General features: G+C 35.2%; 1 long non-coding RNA gene across 1 annotated transcript; it reads left to right on the top strand.

The window, feature by feature from the left end:
- The first annotated feature begins 1,651 nt into the window (after positions 1–1,651).
- Positions 1,652–18,386, top strand: LOC149918220 (uncharacterized). The gene is made up of 3 exons (XR_016466445.1): positions 1,652–1,733; positions 9,801–9,891; positions 18,301–18,386. It is a non-coding gene; the product is annotated as an uncharacterized LOC149918220 (long non-coding RNA).
- The last annotated feature ends 1,195 nt before the right edge of the window (positions 18,387–19,581 follow it).

Here is a 19,581-nt window from a genome sequence, read left to right as displayed (position 1 = left end):
CAGAAGTGCAATGCATGTATCTTAGGACTTTAAAAGCGTGGGTTTTTTTAATTTAAAAAAAAAAAAAAAAAAAAAAAGATCAGGTCTAAAGCTTATGGTTTGGCTGGCTGCTACAGGTGAAGGAGATAAAGAAATTTCTTCCAAGGCTGTGTGTGTGTCAGGGGCGAGTGGAACAGAAACAAATTCTGTCTCAATCTGATATATTTCTCAGGCACTCAGAATTTCAGGAAATATCAGAAAAAAAACACCACTCTTTTCAGAAATGCACCAATTTATCATTGCATTACCAAGTAACGAAACAGGCACTGACTAAGCATGTTGCAAATATTTGTCTTTCCATGAGTCTATTAAACCAGTACAAGCAAACCAGACACATAATCTTGAGTACTCTTTACAGTAATATAGACTCAACTTGTCTCCAGCTGTTGGGTACTCTGTATTGATATGGTATTCACAAAATGGGAACCAGTCTTTTGGACACAATATGTAACTTTGAAGCAAAAGAACAATTAATTGCCAGAAAAAATCGGAATGACATTTTATAGATCCCCTATGAGTCTCTAATATCCAAGAAGAAGAAGATTCTAGTGGATTCTACTTGCTCTTTCTCCTCTCTCATTTGCAACTCCTGTAAATTAATATGAGAGAAGTCTTAAGAAAACATCTTTCTAAGTCTTCAGGCTCTGTTCTGAATACTTCTGCGCAGACCAGAATGAGTGGAAAGGAGACAGTGTTTTTTTAGTATTATTATTTTGAATGTTGTTTTTTAAATAAATAATAATAATAATAATAAAAAAAAAAAACAGCTCACTTTGGCAGCAAGGTATCACCTGAACATCTACTACTAAGTAATTATTATAACTAAATAACTTCTCAACATTCTCTTCAGCTTTACATCATTGTGACAGAATCCACCTGACTTAACTAGGTCATTTGCCATAGGTCTTATAGTTAAAAGGATAAAGAGCTTGTGCATCCAAAGTTGGAAATAATGTCCAAGATACATCTCCACAGGATCATTTTTCTGCGGGCTTCCTGTCTCTCTGCCTCCTGACTACTAGTGACTTTGCCATTCCTTAGATTTCAGTCCTTAGTTTGGCCAGATAGCAACTGTATAGGCAAAATGCTTTCAAGCAGCAAAACCTACTGAGAATTAACCTGTTCATCACTGCACTAGCAGCTGTCAAGATCATTCTTGCTCTTCTTCAATAAAACTTAAGTAAAATTATTCTCTCACTAATCAACAGTACAATCTGGTCGTGTCTGATTGGCTCAAGTTATGTATTGAGGAACAGTCATGCAACAAAATGAGAAGGCAGTATTTAAATGAAGAAGAAACCAGTATTTGAATTCAGTTTTGATTGTGGCTAAACAGTCTCTTCAATCACAGGAGTTCCCACTTGCTTTCTGCATCCCCTACTGCAACTGAAGGGAAAAGAACAATCTGGGCATATTAAAGGTCAGAGTCATTTACGTCTCAAGGCACTTAATTCCTACCTAATAGGTTAAATATATACATATGTAGCAGAAATGCTAAGTCATGGCTTGAAACAGTCATTGAGCACCTGATAGAAAGGCAGGGCTAACCCAGGGAAGCTCAAGTACATGCAATATATCTGACTGATTGGAAGCAGTGCATCCAGGATCCTCCCTTTCCTAGACCTCATTTAAGCTTGGCAGTGGAAGTGAAGATGTCTTATGGGAGTTCTTTGTATTCCTGAGTCTTTCTGAAGGTATGTAGTTTTTTTCTTTTATTTCTGTGTCCACAGTTGTTGCGTTTGAGCAATTCCTTACTTGCTGCAGCCTAGGACCTTGCTATTCTGTTGTTATTGCTGCATTTTCCATAGTGTTTCTATATGTATGAGAACATTAAGATGCATAGAGCCTTAACAAACATATCTCTTACCTTTATTCAAATGAAGACATCTAAGTGAAATGAGGCTCCATAGAACAGATAATCTAAGAGTGTGATGATTCAACACCAAATATGATAGTATTCAGATTATGCCTAGCTTCTTTAGGACCCATTAAGAAGAATCACAGTTTCTACCTGTTTGGCAAAGGGGCTTCTCCTTAATTAGAGAAATTGAAGGGCTGACACTTTCTTGTTTCTTTTCCCTCAAGAGGGCATTACAATAAATCAAACCAAGAATGCAAAGCTCCTAGTTAACTCTGTTATCAGGAAGGCTGTATGAAGCTACTTGCTATGTATGAAGCTATTAGCTATTGGCTAATTTGGCTTTGTCCAACAACTAATACGTCTCTGAAGCTAGCCCCTAGGAAGCATGAGTATCTTTGTCTCAGGGGTAGGGTGAAACAAAGGAAGGGTGACAGGAGTGGAGGCAAACTCATCCCTATATAGAGACTCTGAAGTCTTATGAAGTCTGAAGGGACTGCACTAGTAGTAGTTTATCTGAAAAGGCAGAATAGCAGCTGTGGCAAGAACAGAAAGATTAGGGGTTAGGATTATCACATGAGAAGCATCTGAGGAATGGGATCTTCCTGTTTTTTTTTTTTTTCTTCTGGTTTCTTCATTCTTTTAAAATGTTCAAATAAAGTCTAGTGTAGATGATACTTGGTATTCACAATAAGCAAGAAAAACCTTTATTCACAGAAGCTTCAGTATTTTCAGTGGTACCAGAAGCTGAAATTCTCTTTCAGGAAAAGAACAGTGTTTCCTAAAGTTGGTATGAGTTCTTTAATGCATACGCTTTACAACTCCTTGTAGTAAAGATTGAGTATCTCAGATTATATAACCAAACCTTCATCTGTATCATCTTTTGTTCAGCCCTTCTAGAAGGAAAAGAATTTTTACCACTGTGCGTGAGTTTTCCTATGGAGAACAAATTAATCAGTATCTTCAGCCATTATTAATCATTTGAACTTTGCTTGTTAACTTCTAATTTACAGTAGCTGAAGATATTCATCATCAAGTTCTTTGTTTATGTTTAAATACCAGTGAATGTGTGTTATCTATTCCACTGAGCCTATCAAAGTGGGAGACTGACATAAAAAAAAAAAAAAAAAAAAAAAAAACCCTTTGGAGTAGGTAACATTGTGCTGGGTTTCTGAAAAATGATTTCAGACAAAAGAGTATATTTAAAAGAGAATAAAAATTGAGTATTGAGAATACCAAATTTGACTCTTATCTATTTCATATCAAAGAGCACATGAATTTAATTAGATCTTAGGCTTAAAATTAGTATTGCTCTGCCAGACAGAATTGGAAACATTCAGGGGTACCAGGGAGAAGCCTGGGAATTTCTACTCTGATAGAAAAGCAGCAATTACAGTAAAGAGTGCAACATGGATAAATATATTTTTTTTCTGAAAAATTTGTCATAAACATAATATATGCTGATTCTGAGAAATCCACCTTAGCTTGACACACCTGTGCATTATGTCAAGCAGGTATTCCCTTCAGGTGTCTCATCAATGGAGTTGTTAAAGGAGAGGTTCGGTGGGACTTCAGGGCATCCTCATGGGAGGTGGAACTAGATGGTCTTTATAGTCTCTTCTAACTCAAGCCTTGCTATCATTCAATGATATTTGTAGCCAGCCCATAGCAATTTGTTCCCATTTATCATATTTCACTTTTTTTTCCTCTCTCATACTCTTTCATTTCTTCAGTGAACTTATCTTTATCTTGCTAACAGTTCCTCTGTGTAGTGCGTCAAAAAATATTTCCTTTTTAAGAAAAATCAGTCATGTCTGTTTGGCACAATATACCCTCACCAATGTACCTCAGAATTCTTAGTTGCTAATTAAAGATTTCAGTTTCAGATATTTAACATCTCTAAGATATATTCTGCTATCATTCTGATACAGAAATATGATTTAATACATACTCTAAAAATCAAGGAGAAATTAGACCCTGACAACAGTATGTGTTGTAACACATGCACCGCAGTACGGTGTGCCACGTGGAAGAAGGTACTCAGAATAATGAATTTCTATAGTAACAGAGGTATCCAAAGTCAGTTTAGGACACAGAGAAGATCTGCTAAATTACCAGTGAATTCTGATCCTTAATGCTCTTGAATTTCATAGGAGTTTCTTTAGTAAATATGTGTGTGTACATATACATACAGATTTAAAAACATATAGTGTGTGTGTGTGTGTATATATATATGTGTATATATAAAGATGTGATAAGTACCAATGATAATGTCATATTAAAGCAATTTCTTTATGTTGGAAGAGAATTTATCCTAAGTATATCCACATAAGACTGCATGCAGGAGGGCTACCTTTCAATCCATTCATAATAGGCTAAAAATGTTGTACTGAGGAACAAATGCATGCAGTTTAGCAATTCCTAAATTAATTCATCCAAAGATGATGCTTTTCACTTATCTGTCAACTTTTGTGCTGTGATACAGTATCTGAATATTGAAAATGGCAGCTGGACTACAACTGCAATTTATGAAGCAGGGATTTAAAACACCAAGTCTGATTAGATAAATTACTGCTGTTATCTACAGTTCAGACATCTATCAGGCTGTCAGTGCTTGTAGTCAGTCATAAATAATTCATGCATAAAACTCACACCAGTGACTGCTGACTGACAAATAGAATTATTAACATCTATAATTTTTTAGGTGATTCCATGAATCATTAATAGCAATAACTGATTTTCTGTATGCTTTCATATTCATCTTGGTTCTATACTAGGGAGACTTCTTTGTAAATAGACATTTCCTCATAAGGAAAATAATTAAGGAGCACAAATAGGTCTCTGTTTACGGCAGAGATGATCAAAATAGACTAAAAGCATTTTGCTGGGAGCCTCAGTAGTGTTCAAAAACACCACCATTCTTTAAATAGATGGCTAAATAGAATTTAAACTAAGCTAAGCTGAATTGCTTTAAAATATATATGAATATCTCAGTGTCTGATCTCTTATTTCCTATATCAAGTACTCTTCAGAATGCACAATAAATCTCAAGTATGTGGTAATTAGAACATGGAGATAGAGCTTATTTTTTTTCCTGAATTGATAGAAGAAAATGGGAATTCTCTGTATTCCCTAGAGTTGTTTGAATTCAGCCATGATTCCTAGTGGCATCATGATTATTGGCAGGCAGCGCCCACACATTTAAGTTCTCCTTTCTTGATACTACTTTGACATATCAGTATTAATCTTTTCTGCATTGTCTTCCATGTAGTGTAAAGTACAGATTTATTTGATTTTCAGAATCTACTAAGCTGTAAAATGTCTATTGTGTAAATATGTGTAGGTATGCTGCCTTCACAGAGGATTTAAAAAAAAAAAAAGTTGAAGTAAGCAAACTGATAATGATAGTTAATATTAAGATGCATTTACTGAAAATTAAAAACAAGAAAACAAAAACCTCTCAATCATAAGGACATAATTTTTTCCTATTTAAAAGTATATCTTATACAGAGGGAACTCATAAAATAGGAGAAATACTTTACAATAAATATTTATAAAATAGGAGAAAACTACCAGAGCTCACAAAAACCAACCCATTGGCATTCAAGTAAATAAAGCTGTGAACAGTAAATAATGTTCTCTCCTCTTCAGAATAGGAATTGATAAAATGTGGAATTTTACCATCCTAAATTGTGATAACAAATAACTTAAAAACATATTTTAAAAAGATTTATTTCAGTTGCCTTATGTATTTTGTGCCTTTGCCGTGTACCTCAGGCAAGCTTTTCAAGTCAGTGTTGGTCGTCTTCTTCCAGCACTCAGAATATAAGGACAAAGTAGCCAGCATCAAGCTCTTAACAAAGGGGAGATACAGCACAGAAGCTTGACCCTGATTTCTAAACAATCATTTGGTTTAGGTCAGGACACAGAACAATCCTCCAAATATCAGAAAACTGGATTTACAGTTTCAGCTCTGAATAATGCAGCAACATTCTGTGCTGTCAGAAAGCAAGAGGCTGGGCACACTGAATTAACGTAAAGATAGCAAAATGGAAGCTCTGTTTTGAAATGATCCTCTGCTTTAATTGACAGAGGATATTGTAGTGGATACAGGGTTTGTGTTTCAAAAAAAAAATCAAAGACAGAAAATTACAGTCCCTTGAAGTACTATAGAAGACTTCCTCTCACATTCCTTGGTGCTTTGTTTCCTTAACGTAAATTCATTAAGAAATTGAAATAAGAAATAAATCATTCTCATATATATATATATTTTTAATAAAAGCTTAAAAATATGAAGTCTCGTGGCTCAAAACCAGTAGGAAAATATGTGCTTTGAAATTCATGGTATATTTAATGACCTGAGTCATGATTTTTAAGTGCTTGAAGCCGACAGTAATTTATTTAGCTTTTTCATGAGAATGAGAAAAGGATAGAATAAATAGACAATTGTTACACTATTGCCACATGGACTTTTAAAGGTATTCTATGTAGTCTTCTCACATCAAAGTGGTTTTTTCGCCTTAAAAAGAAATCAAAGCTTTTGATCAAATTCCAGAGTGAAGTAGATGTGTAGAAATGTTTGTTGTGTTTGAAACTATTACAATCTGTCTATTAAATAAAGGTCTATTAAATTGAGCACTGCAATACCATCATACATTTGGACAAGGTTGAGCAGAGTTTCTGCCTCTCTTCATAACAAAAAGCCTTTTCCCTCATTTTGCCCTCATTTCATGGTCAGGACATGGAGGAAGGAACCTCTTCAAGGGACATCGCACCACTGCAGAGTTGAATATTCATGGTGACTTTGAGGTCTGCTCCTTTTCCCCAGCTCCTCTGGGAGTGGATTATCTGCCCCAGCAGACGGCCAGACCACCAGAGATCCTGTGGCATTTCTTTGGAAAAAGGCCTGCCACTGGTGGTGGCTGGAAGGGGTAGGGGGAAGTGAAGTAAGATTTGCTTAGAACTCCCATCCTTCCTTCTTTTTTTTTTTTTTTTTTTTTTTGTAGAAAAGTACAGAAATGGTGTACTCATATCCTACCTAGAGAGAAGTAGGGTATTGCAAGTGATTCAGAGCTAAGGGAGAACTGTGTCACAGAGTTAACTAGATCAATCTATGTCTGTGACAGGGGGCAGTAGGCCCCTGGCACCCCCCTCCTGGCCCCACAAAATGGGAAGGAAGGGAGGAAAAAAAACAGTGGCAACAATCTATGGAGGAAAACTTATTTTACTAACGATGATATCAGAATGCAAGATAACAAAATATAATACAATCTAATTGAAATTGACACTAATAAATCAAATAAGATAGGAGGGAGAGAGTTCCTGAGACCGAGTCAAACCTGAAAAGTTTGGAACGGCTAGGAAAGCACCTCCAGCACCCACTGCCAGGCTGTAAGAGACTGCCCCACCCAGAAGGGTCAGATCCCATGACTTTCGTAATGTACAGAGAACAGGTACCTGAAATTGCAGCATTATCACTTTAATTCCAGTGCACATGATGTTATGATGTGGAATACTGAAAACCAAAAGACATAAAACCATGACAAGCTGGCAGCATGGGATACAAGACTAAGACAGCATTCTGAATGGGAGCTGTAGCTCTTGACTGTCTTGCAATGCTTTGCTCTAGTATTCTTTTACTGATAACCATAAACAGTTAATTTATTTTGGTTTTTTTTTAAATTTTTCCCCCAGTAAATTTCAGCTTCACCAAGTAAATTCCAGGGCTTCTAATGAGTATTACTTCTGAGCCATACATATAACCTGTCAGGATTGTATTGACATCTGCATTTCAGTTCATTTCAGCCATGCTTCTCTGAAGTGAATCTTCCAGTTATTGCTTCCTTCTGTATCTTGGTTCATGATGCAAAGCAGAAAATCTGTAAGAGCTTACTTCCTTTTGGATGAAAAGAAACTGAATGGCTCCCTTCAGGAGCAATTGTCATACGCTCCAACCAGCAAGAGACATTCAATACACTAATCTACTAGCTGCTAATTGAATTGGTTTATCAGCAGATTTACACTTACTGGGCTATTGCTTATCGATGTACAAATAAGAACAATATAGCTGCTACATAACTTCTGTACAGACCTCTAGATTGCTCCTTTGCTAAAAGCTGCTCTTGTACTAAAATCAGGCATGATTATCATGAGATGGTACATTCTGTGCTGAAAAAGATAGGGAGAAAAAGTTTTGTATTTAATTATATTCTAGATAAATAATTTTAAATAGAAAAAAAAAAATTCAAATATTAATAAAGTGAACCAATCTGAAATACTACATTTTTAAAACAAGAAAAGATTCCCATAAATATTTTTCATTACCAATCAACTAGAAGCTGACTAGGAAGAGATGTAACAGATATGTGTTTTCTTTTGCATCAGATATGGATGTGAAAATAGAAATGGTTCGAGGCAGGTATTCCAAGCAGCCAACTGACTTGCCAACTTCTGTTACTCCTAAAGTAGGAATTAGGGTGCTAAGATAGTCACAGTCTGTTATTTCTTTACCAGATCTGTAAATATATTTTGGTTGTTGTGTGCCTTCTGATCTTGAACCTTCAGGTAACACTTTCTTTGCATCTTAAGCTTTTATTAGTTAGTATGAGACAAGTGCCTTTTTAGGTCTTTTATTTATCAAATGAAAGTGGATATCTTTAAATTCTAGGATCTGCGATTTCACAAAATAGAAGCAAATAAGAAATTGAAGTACTGCAATCCTCATTATGCAGTCACAAAGAGCAATCAGCTAGCATGCTACAGCAGCCCAAAGAAGCCAAAGCAGGAATTTCTACAAAACCTTTCAACACCCACTCATTTCATTCAAAAATGAAATTACATTAGAACCTTATTCCAGGTGTTCATTATCAGGCTAGATTCTAAAAAAAGAACAGACTCCTGGGAATCAAAAGCCAGAATGCTGTCAGCAGAAAGGCACAGTAAAACTATATACATCTCTATACACACACCTTTTTTTTTTTTTTTTTTTTTTTTTTAAAGTACTAATTTGTTCTAGCAATTCTGTGGATAGTTTTAGTGGAAATATTCAAGATAAAACATTCAGGAAATGATTACTTATGTGGCTAACTCAGAATTTGGAAATACACAGTCCAGAATTGTATTTAAAAGCTTTATATGCATCAGTAGGTTCTTTAAGGGTGGCGTGCATAGCCAGGGCATTTTTGTCCTTTTGCAAAGAACAGGCATCAATGTTAAAAGCCTTTGCTAGTGAAAATTAAGTGTAATAACCCATCTTTTTTGGAGCAATCTGATTTTGGGTACTGTCAATTGATCTAACACAAACTGGATATACAGATGAGCTGCTGCAGTGCAGAGTTGATGCGAAGTCAAAATTGTGACTAACACAAATAACATCTGTGACATCCAAAGCAATAATGCTGCTCCAGCTAAGACTGAAATCTCCATTTCCAGCCCCATTTTTCTCTTCTAGAGGGGTGAGTGTTAAGATTAATCACAGAATCATCATGGAAGCATAAAATGGAACAAGGATTCTGGATTTTTGAAAAGAATTGAAGTTTTCAAAAGGACAAAAAGACAGCTACTTAATTTTGCAGCTGTAGGATGTGCTTAGGGAATTTCTAATTATTGAAAAATTATATTTTTAGTTTGTAATATCAGACTCACAAATATGACACTTCTATTTTCTCATCAAACCATCAAAATGATCTTTTTATTGCCTCAGATGTAGACTAAAGAACATAGCTTTTGGAAGTATTAAACTTACCACAATAAGCAAATATGTGATGAAAAGAAAAAGAATAAAAATTTAAATTTCACAATAGACCAATTTACTCTTTAATTTCTGGAAAGTTTTCTCTCCTATCACTTTGAATTTTTTTTTTACTGAGAAGAGTTTTTTGGTTTTTTTTTAATTTGAAAACAGGTTTTAGTATTCAGGGATGTATTTGTGAACTGGATAATTGAGAGAGACACTGGAAGTCTAAACAAGATTGAAAATACAATACAGTATTCTGGTGAGTAGTCCTGGGTTTAATTTTAATTTTTTAGATCTTTGTTGTTAGTTAAATAAAACAGAATGCTTTTCAATTACTTTTTTTTTTTTTTTTTTTTTTTTTAGTTTATGCAGTAGGAATTCAGCTGTTCTGAAACAAAAGAGCAGAGACATTTCCTCTCATTAAACTCATCACATAAGCACTAAGTATACTCAAAATTTAACAGAACCGCAACTTGCCAAGGTCTCCACATACTGAATTGGGCCTTGAGAAAGGTTTGTTTCTGGACACAAGATCATCATCACACGATAAAGAAATCTCCTTGGAACATTTAATTTTCAATTAAATTGCTTGGGAAATGTTTTGGAAGATATGATCTGTTACAGCAAATTTTCTGAGTAGCAACATGTTTCAATTCTTCTTTTTACTTCTAAAGAGACCACTCATTGTAACCTTTTCCAAAGCAAGCGCAGAACAGGAATTACAGGAAGCCCACCCACACATCAGTCTTACAAGTTGGTTACATTTCCAAAGCAACATTGTTCACTGGTTTGATGTTAAACATCCTGCTTCCACAGGCAAAATCGTGCAGTAGTCAAGAGAAAGCTGAGTTTAATGTTGTTGTTGTAGTTGTGATGGTTTAAGATTATTATAAAGACATTTTTGTAGGAAGAGGTAGTATCTTTCATAGATGAGCTAGCACACTTTTCAGTCTTTAGGAATTTAGGACTGCAAAGTTTCAGAATTTTGTATAATTTTTAGTGAAATAGTTTGTTTGCTTTATTTTGAAGGAAAACTGGAATTTGCAAGCTATACATATCGAGGAAAAAAAATCAGCCTGAAAACTAAGCAATTATTTCCCATGTTCTTCAATTTGGAGGGGCTTGTCTATCATCTTTCTGCATCTGCTTACATTTGGTCCCTCTTTATTTCTATGGCCACAAAACTCTTGAGGCTGCATCATTTATTCCAACACTTGATCGTATTTATGTCAGCAAAAACAAGGACCAAGCACTGCTTAAAACTAGACCTGAGTTTGTTTTCTTGATTTGATTCCTTGGAGACAACTAGGTATAGTTGGTGATATGAGTAAACTGTACAGTCTCAATCAATTACATCTGGGATTGACAGATTTTTTTTTAATATGAAAATAAGTTTATATACTTCAGAGAATACATAAAACTTAGGGCCAGTGCATCTTCCTCCTCTCAGATTTAGGAGTCAATTAAAAGAGGATTTCTTTTAATCTAAATAGTATAATTCAACCATCCATCACAAATATCCACCCCAATCATTCTGCATTTCCAGTGAAGATTTTAGAAGGAATTTGTTTTCTGACCAAGGGAAAGGAAATAAATTAAAAAAAAAAAAAAAAACTCATGGAGTTATTCTTGAAAACAGTTCTCCTTCCTCTACTCAAACTTCTGACAAGAAAGGAGAAAAAAAGAACAACAAAAAAAAAGTTTTATTACTTACTAGTGTCACAGATGCCTATGGAAGCAGAGTTGCTGCACGATCAAGAATTAAAACTTCTTGGGGGAAGGGGGAAGAAGTTCTGGGGATGCTGAAAGAAATGATGGATGAGGAGATAGCACTAGGGATAGTGGAATTGACTTCTATTTAGATAGTTTTGGGGGGAGGGAAAAAAGGTCTATTTATGATGCACATTAAGTAGTTTTGGGAGCAAGAACTAGAATCCCAGAGTACTTACTGACAGGAGTATTGCTAAATTTTACAATAATGTTCTTTTCTACCCTGCATGCTCTGGAAAGCATAATTCTTAGCATACCTTTTTATATTCAAGCATGTCTTTCTATGTTCTGTGAAAATTATAACTAAATAATATGTAAAAAGACAATACTTGACTATCCAATTTGCAAAATAAAAACACTGACTGGTCCAAATAATTAAGAGGCTTGAGTGTGAGTTTCACTCATGTTTGGGTAGTGTTCTGCAGCTGTTATGCCAGTAAGGCCTGCACACTAGACTCAGTCTGGTTGAGCAGGTATCTGTTGCCACTTGAGTGCCTGTGAATATTCCACATCTGCCAGGAAAATCAGGTGTTTGGGTGTTCAGAAGCCTCGTACTGTATCCACCATTTAAAGCCTTAGATACCTTACAGCTGTCTTAGGTTAGCCCTGGCTGGTTGCTATGATTCCTAGCTTTTGGAACTTCACATTCCCCAGGTGACATTTTTGACATGCAAGTAGTTAGTTGCATTTAGTGTATTCTGGTTTTAAACCTGCAAGCTTAGAAATGAGGTATTGAGTGCTGTGAATCAACACACCCAGCCCATTGGGTAGAGTTCAATTTCAGCATTAGACTCCTCTTAAAAGTGCTTTCAGTGAGATTAGGACTTCAAGAGAACGTAAGAATTTCCAAATTTAAAATTTTGTTCAAGTCTGCATAAAATGGTTTACAAGTTAATAATAAGGAATTGAACACTGCTATAACCTATGTCAATGTACCTCTGGATTGTGTTTTGAAATCTCCAAATTGTCTTATTGTTTCATTGGTGCTATCATATCTTATTCAGAGAGCCTTTTCTAATAATTTTTTTTTCCTACAATAAGCAAAGGTAGAAAATATGTTAAAAAAAACAGGAAAAGATTACAAAACTTTAGTGTCTAGGTCAGAGAACTTAGAGCAATTTTTTTTGTAAATTCAGGAATTTAAATTTGCTTTTGACTACACCATGCTATCTGTACTGTGCTAACAAAAGAAAATTGCTCTTATCCAAAATTTCATAATATACACAAGACAAAATACAACAGGTCAGAAACAAAAGATGCAATGAAACAGCACTGGTTATTGCAGTAACTAGTGTTCTTGGCACAGCAGCTGCCTAACTTAAGCATACCTTTTTTTCTTCCTGTCTGAAATATACCCATGTTCTTAAATATTCTTAAATGGATCTTTTTTTAATAGTATCTTTCTGAAAATTAGTTGTAAGAAAAATGATCTTCTAGTCTAATATGACCCCAACTTCAATATTCTGTAAATCTGTACTTTAAGAAATAAGTAATGATTCTGTCTCTCTTGATTTTGTCTGCTTTTCCATTCCTGTGATAGGACAAAATTAAGGATTTTATTTCCCCTACTGACTCTGAAGAATCTGAATCTAATAACGCTTTTGAAAGAGATAATTGAAAGCGATAAAAATCTCATGGCTTTCTTCAATTTGCTTTCTAATATTAAAAAAAGAAAAAAAAACACAGGAGGAGTTTTTGGACCTAGGACATTAAGTAGTTTTGAGAGCAGGAATTTTTCCTAGGAGGAGATTTCTACTTAAAGTAACGCAATTCTATTTATCATGTTATTGAATCAATGATCAAAAAGAAATCCTTGGGCCTAGAACAAGTGTGTAAAAATGAAATGAAAATGATAATTAAAAAAAAAAAAAAGACCTCTTCCACCTTTCAACAAATGAAATGCACTATGTAAATGCAAACCCAGCACTTTATAGGAAAAAAGAAAAAGAGGAGTAAGTTAATTTGTCAATATGACACAAATATGGTCAAGTTGGAGCTAGTAGGAGCATTGCTACATGCAAAATTCTGAAATATTTCAAGAATCTTGCCAAAAATGAGAATTTTTTTCTGACTGACAGTGCAAATTTTTTCTTACACAAAAAAAAAATTGCATCTGTTGAAAAAAAAAGAGAAAGAAAGAAACATAAGGCTCAAGTTCTAGAAAATGTTGCAACAAATTGATCTTTTGAATCACATCAAGTGCTTGACAGACTAGCAAACAGACTTCAACACTTTTCAATTAGTTTGATCTCTTGAATGCAATACAGTTTACATCTAAAAGTACGAAATCGAATGTTGTTGTGAAAGTGGTAGGTTGAAAATTTAAGACAGTTTCATATGGCAGTTATCTTTAATTTCTTTGTAAATTAAAGGGAGAACTAAGAATATACAGATCTTATTTTTGAAGCTGTGGTGTGACTGACAAGACTCAGATCTCTTTTCTTATAGAATTATTTATCTACTCACTTAAAGCAAATATTCATTGCAAATGTTCGCTTATTTAACTTTGTTCATAATCATTCAGTAATATACTGAATGCACATAGTTTTCTATGTGCATTGAATTACAAAATATTGCATGAAATAGTGAAGTCCCAGTAGTGAGTTAGTTCACAACATGAAGTTATGTTTAGATTTACTGCTTAGTTGAAGTAATATAATGTTTGTTTGCAATATTCTGAATCGGGATGCCTGAATAAACTCTTACCATAGGCATACTGAAGACTTCTCAGAAAAAGGAATATCATTTATGCTGTTTTGGATCACTACTTAGTACCTTTAGCAAAAATAACATGTTCCCCTAGTAGAGACTTGTGAATGATGGAATAGGTTTCAGTTGCCTTCACCTATCACAGACACTAAATCATAGAATCAGAGAATATCTCAGATTGGAAAAGACCCTAAAAATCATCAAGTCCATCAAGATAAGCTACCCTTCCAATGTTCTAATGTGCGTTATTAGAACAATGGAAGCCAATTCCCTGAGAATAAAGAATTCACAACAAAGAGGGGGGAAGTCTTGCTTTACAAATTATAAAGCAACTACTGCATAATTAGTTCTACCCCTTCTGCTTTTGCATGCATGAAGTTTTACATGTCTTTATACAGGAAGAAAATGTATTCCATCCCTTCATTAAAGACAATTGTTCAGTGCTGGACATTAATGGAATAGGAATCACAAGTGCTTCTCTTAATCAAAAGGAATCCTGGATACTTTTTATAGATATGTCATACTTCTTTATGTGTAATCTAAGTGCCACATAAATGCTGTCATGATTAAAATAGCTGCAGGACTCAGAAATATTTCACTGGGGAGATCTTAAAAGTACATTCAGTATTCAATTCTGAATTTTAAAATTGCGTGATCATTTTTCCAAAATCACTGGGAAAATTTAGAACATACTTTTCAGTATTTTTGCTCATATCCATACTGCTTTTGCATTCTGCTTGTGCTTCAGTTTGGGACGCATTCTCTGACGGGTTGCCTCCTGGGAGGAGTTTCAGTGTGCTCAAACTTATCCTCAGGATAGATGCTCCAAATTCCCTAGATTCTCCCTTTGGTCCTAATGAATTTCCTGCAGGCTCCTTGCTTCTGATAAGTTTGTAAAAGGGATTTGTTAATAGTTACTATACTAAAAAACCTAAAAACTAAACTTAAAAAAAAAAAAAAAGACAATTTCTCAAGTATATTTTGGCCTGCTTTATTATATATTTACCTTTAATCTGCCATGGTTTATGATATTTTGTGCTTTCTTCATCTGGACTTAACTTCAGCTTCTTGAGGATTGCCATTCTAATATTATATACCCTCTCTTACTCTACTGTTTAGCTGTGCTGGCTTATTTTGCTCCTGCTTTTCCACCAATTATATCAGTATGAGAGGAAGACAATTCTTGTAAATAAACATTAGCATATGCTGTGAATGCTAACGCATAATGCTATACACATTAAACATAAATGTGCTGTATTTTCTTGCATTCTTTGATAGACTTGAAATTAAATTCCAACAAGTAATATTTCACTGTCAAAGGGGCAGCAGCGGAGTGTTTGTACCCCACTTTAACTATGCCCAGAGTCCTGCCGATGAGCACAAGTCCATGTTTAACTAAAAATAGAAATTTCATCTTAGTGATGCAGTGTTGCTACAGAGGTTACTTTTCAACAAATATATTTTTTTCATTTAAAAATACAAAATGAAAAACTGCATTCACTTGGAAAAATGGTGAGAGGTACACAACTGCTGAACAGACCTCCTACATGCTACTTGCTGAGAAACAAAGTACATTGTATATGTTAGTAGAACAGGAATAATTTTTTCTACTGTCTTTGGAAATGTGCAAATGTAATAGTAGAACAACGATCATGTCAGGTTTCTCTCCTCTCTTATGCAGTCTAAATCAGTTACTATTGGTTTATTAGACGCAGATTCAACTACAGGAAGAGTCTCTTTTTTTTATTTTAATTTTTATTTTCCCAAATGAATGCTGCAAGTATTTACTTTCTTAATCTGCAATATCTAGTCGAAGTCTGAATTTCTCCCTTCCTTGCAAGATCATAGAATGGCTTGCATTGGAAGGGAGCTCAAGGATCATCAAGCTCCTCCACATGCAGGGCCACCAACGTCTACATTTAATACTAGACCAGGCTGCCCAGAGCCCCATCCAATCTGGTCTTGAACACCTCCAGGGATGGGGCATCCACAACCTCTTTGGGCAGCCTGTTCCAGCACCTCACCACTCTCTCTGTAAAGAATTTCCCCATGATATTCAACCTAAATCTTCCCTCCTTCAACTTAAAACCATTTCCCCTTATTCTGCCATTATCTATACTTTCATAAAGCTGACTCCCCTCCTGTTTGTAGGCTCCCTTTAGGTACTGAAAGGCTGCAGTGAGGTCACTCTGCAGCCTTCTTTTCTCTAGGATGAAGAAGCCCAGCTCCCTCAGCCTGTCTTCATAGGGGAAGTGCTCCAACCTTCTGGTCATCTTTGTGGCTCTCCCCTGGACCCTCTCCAACAGCTCTGTGTCTTTCTTGTGCTGGGGGCCCCAGACCTGGACACTGTACTCCAGATGGGGCCTCATGAGAGTAGAGTAGAGAGGGACAATCACCTACCTGTCCCTGCTGGCCACCCCTCTTCTGATGGAGCCCAGGATACCATTTGCTTTCTGAGCTGCAAGAGTGCACTGCTGGCTCATGCTAAGTTTTTCATCCCTCAGGACCCCCAGGTCCTTCTCTGCAGGGCTATTCTCAAGGATTGCTCTTCCCAGTCTGGGTTATGCCATATGCCTGGGATTCCTCCAGCCCAAGTACAAAATCTTGCACTTTGTTGTGTTGAACCTCATTAGATTCACCCAGGCCTATCTTTTGGGTCTGTTGAAGTCCCTCTGAATGGCATCCCTTCCTTCCATTGTGTCAGCTTGGTGTCATCAGCAAACTTGCTGAAGGTGCACTCAATTCCATTACTGATGTCATTGATAAAGATACCAGTTATATCCAAGTATCAAACTAATCCTATTTTATATTGGAATAGTTAACAAGGAATGTATTCATTTGGGCATCTAAATACTACAAAAAGCATATTTTATTTATGAGCAGACTTAGTACTCCACAAGTTATCAGAATGTTTATTGAAAGGACTTCTTTTTGCACAACCCATCAAATAAATCCCAAGGAACATTGTGGATGCTATAACTTCTATTGTGAATAATTTTTTAAATTAGAAGGGTATAATGGTATTTTTTGTTTGCTTGTTAAGGAAGTGCTAAGAGAAGATGATATTTTGTTTCCTTCAGACTGTAAAATTCTAAATAGAAAAACAAAAAGTTTAACCTAGAGCAATAGCCACTAAAATGCAATTTGAAGTCAAATTACAGTGACGAGGGAAAAGAAAAATAATTCTATTGCTGTAGTCATGTTTCTAAATTGTTTACAGCAGTTGCTACCACTTTAGAATACTTTTATTTTTCATTACTTGAGGACTGGAGAAATTATGCATGGCTTTAAAAATAACCTAAGCTCAACATGCCATCAAATATCCTAAGCACAATTTAACTTTTAACTCTTCTGATTTGGTGTTGTTTACACTTCTGATTTAGTATCATTTGTCCTTGTCTTAGATGCACAAAGTCTGTAAGTCTGAAGAGAGCTGCTTAGTTGTAGATGGAGCTATTATTCTCAAGAGACTAGGAAAGAGTGCTGTTTCTCCACTGAAGGCTGTCACTGCCTGCTGTATCTCTTGTCCCTCCAGCTGATGGGAAATCATCATTGCTGCTACACTGGTTCTTTTTTTCTAAGCACATTTAGTCTCAAAAATGTAATCAGTAGACACATCCAAATGTCTAAACAGAGCTGGGAAATATTTAGCTTCTGATAGCTTGTCTAGCCCCAATAGAGAAATGTGTCAATTTATTCAATCAGCATGTCAGAACCTGGGAAGGAGTTGGTGTTGGCCATTCCCAATGTAGATGAAAGTCTGTGTTCCTTTCTTATGCGTTCCTTAGTATGCTACTGTTTTTATGTTGAGCCAGAAACAAAATGAGTCAATCTAGGAGAAAGGAAACATAAATACCAACTTTTCCTGAGTTTATGATATTGGTCCCTCTTCCCTAATTTCACTACCTAAAAATCTAACAGATAAAAATTTAGTCACACATCTTCAAAAAAGTCTCTTTATTGTAAACTATGTTTACATTCCATTTCCAAAATCCACATTCTTAAAGAAAATAAAATAAGCTATAATGCTAATAACAACATATTTAATATGCAAATATATTACCTGAAATTCATCAACACTGGAAATTTAGGGTATTCAGCTTAAGTATTGCTTACACGGAATATTGTTGTATTTCTAGAAATTAATGGGATGCAGTTCATTTAGTATCTCTACACTTTTAAACTGCAGGGAAGAAAATAAAATGTTAGAAGCTCCTTCCTGTGAGAGCCATACAAATAATGGACAACTGTAGCTTCAGGAGAAACTTCCTTCAAAAATATGGTGCAGGTGGGAGATATCAGCCTACGTTTCATTAGACATGCTAACTATCACCACTTAATGAAGTGCGATCCTCATCACTTTCTTTCCCTGCTTAATGACACTGAATTATTTAAGTTGATCTTGATTTAGCATTACTTGCTGATGTAGTTTTCTTAACTTATTCACAGCTAAACTGTGATTCTGAACACATTGATGGGTTGGTCATTACTAACTTATAATAGCTTGGCTTTATTGACAGTTTCAGATTTTACCATTTAGGTGATGTTCTGTTGTTTTGGGGGGATTTGGGGTTTTTTTGTGTTTTTTTTTTTTTTTTTTTTTTGTTTTTTTTTAATGGACATTCCCACCATACTCTGGTCTGTCAAAAAATGAGAAAAGATAACTTCCATTAATGCATTTACTATGGTAGTGAGGTACTACACATTCATTAACTAAACATGCACTGATAACAGATGTCATCACAGCCTCTAGTGTCTTCAACAAATTCACCACTTTGTCTTGTTAATAATGTCTCTAACTTGTGCAGAAAATTTGATTTTAATGCAAATATCTCATTTTTCAGCTTCACCTTGGGGAACAATGTCAGAGACCTTTTAGTTTGCAGTTCTGCTGTTTTTGAGAAAAATATCGTGACACTGGTATAAGCTTTTTATATATAAGCTTGAAAACAAATATTTTTTAAGGAAGATGGCTGAGCTGCATTTGCATACTACATGTAATGGGAAAAAAGGGAGAATCTAGAATACTTAGTATGCTTATAGTTATAGTCCAAAATGAATGAAGCTTGAGACAAAAGTAACTATTTCCCTCATACTTGTAAATTAGAAATAATCATATCAAATCCTCTGTCATTTTGGTTTCTCATTAATATATAACATACATACAAATGCATGCATAGCACAGCTCTTGATATCCTGGCCTGTATCTACTTATGCTAAATATTAGTGCATTGTGATTAAGGGGGCAAAATTCAAGAGAAATAATTTATGATCTTCAAGTCAAAATCTCAGAGAAATTTTTTTGCTCATCATCCTCCCAGGTGAAAGACATGAAAACAAAATCATGATCTATCAATAAAGTCTTTATCTCTTCAGTATCTAGAAGCCCATAAAAAACAAGATGTTTTCAGGCTACATTTTCAGACAGTACTCTCATGTTCTTCAGTTTCATCTTTTCTGCTGTAAAGTT

This window comes from Phasianus colchicus, chromosome 4, assembly GCF_987193195.1.
Source record: "Phasianus colchicus chromosome 4, bPhaCol1.hap1.1, whole genome shotgun sequence".
NCBI classification, from domain to species: Eukaryota; Metazoa; Chordata; class Aves; order Galliformes; family Phasianidae; genus Phasianus; species Phasianus colchicus.
The sequence above is the reverse complement of the archived record's forward strand: the minus strand, read 5'-3'. Positions and strand labels throughout refer to the sequence as shown.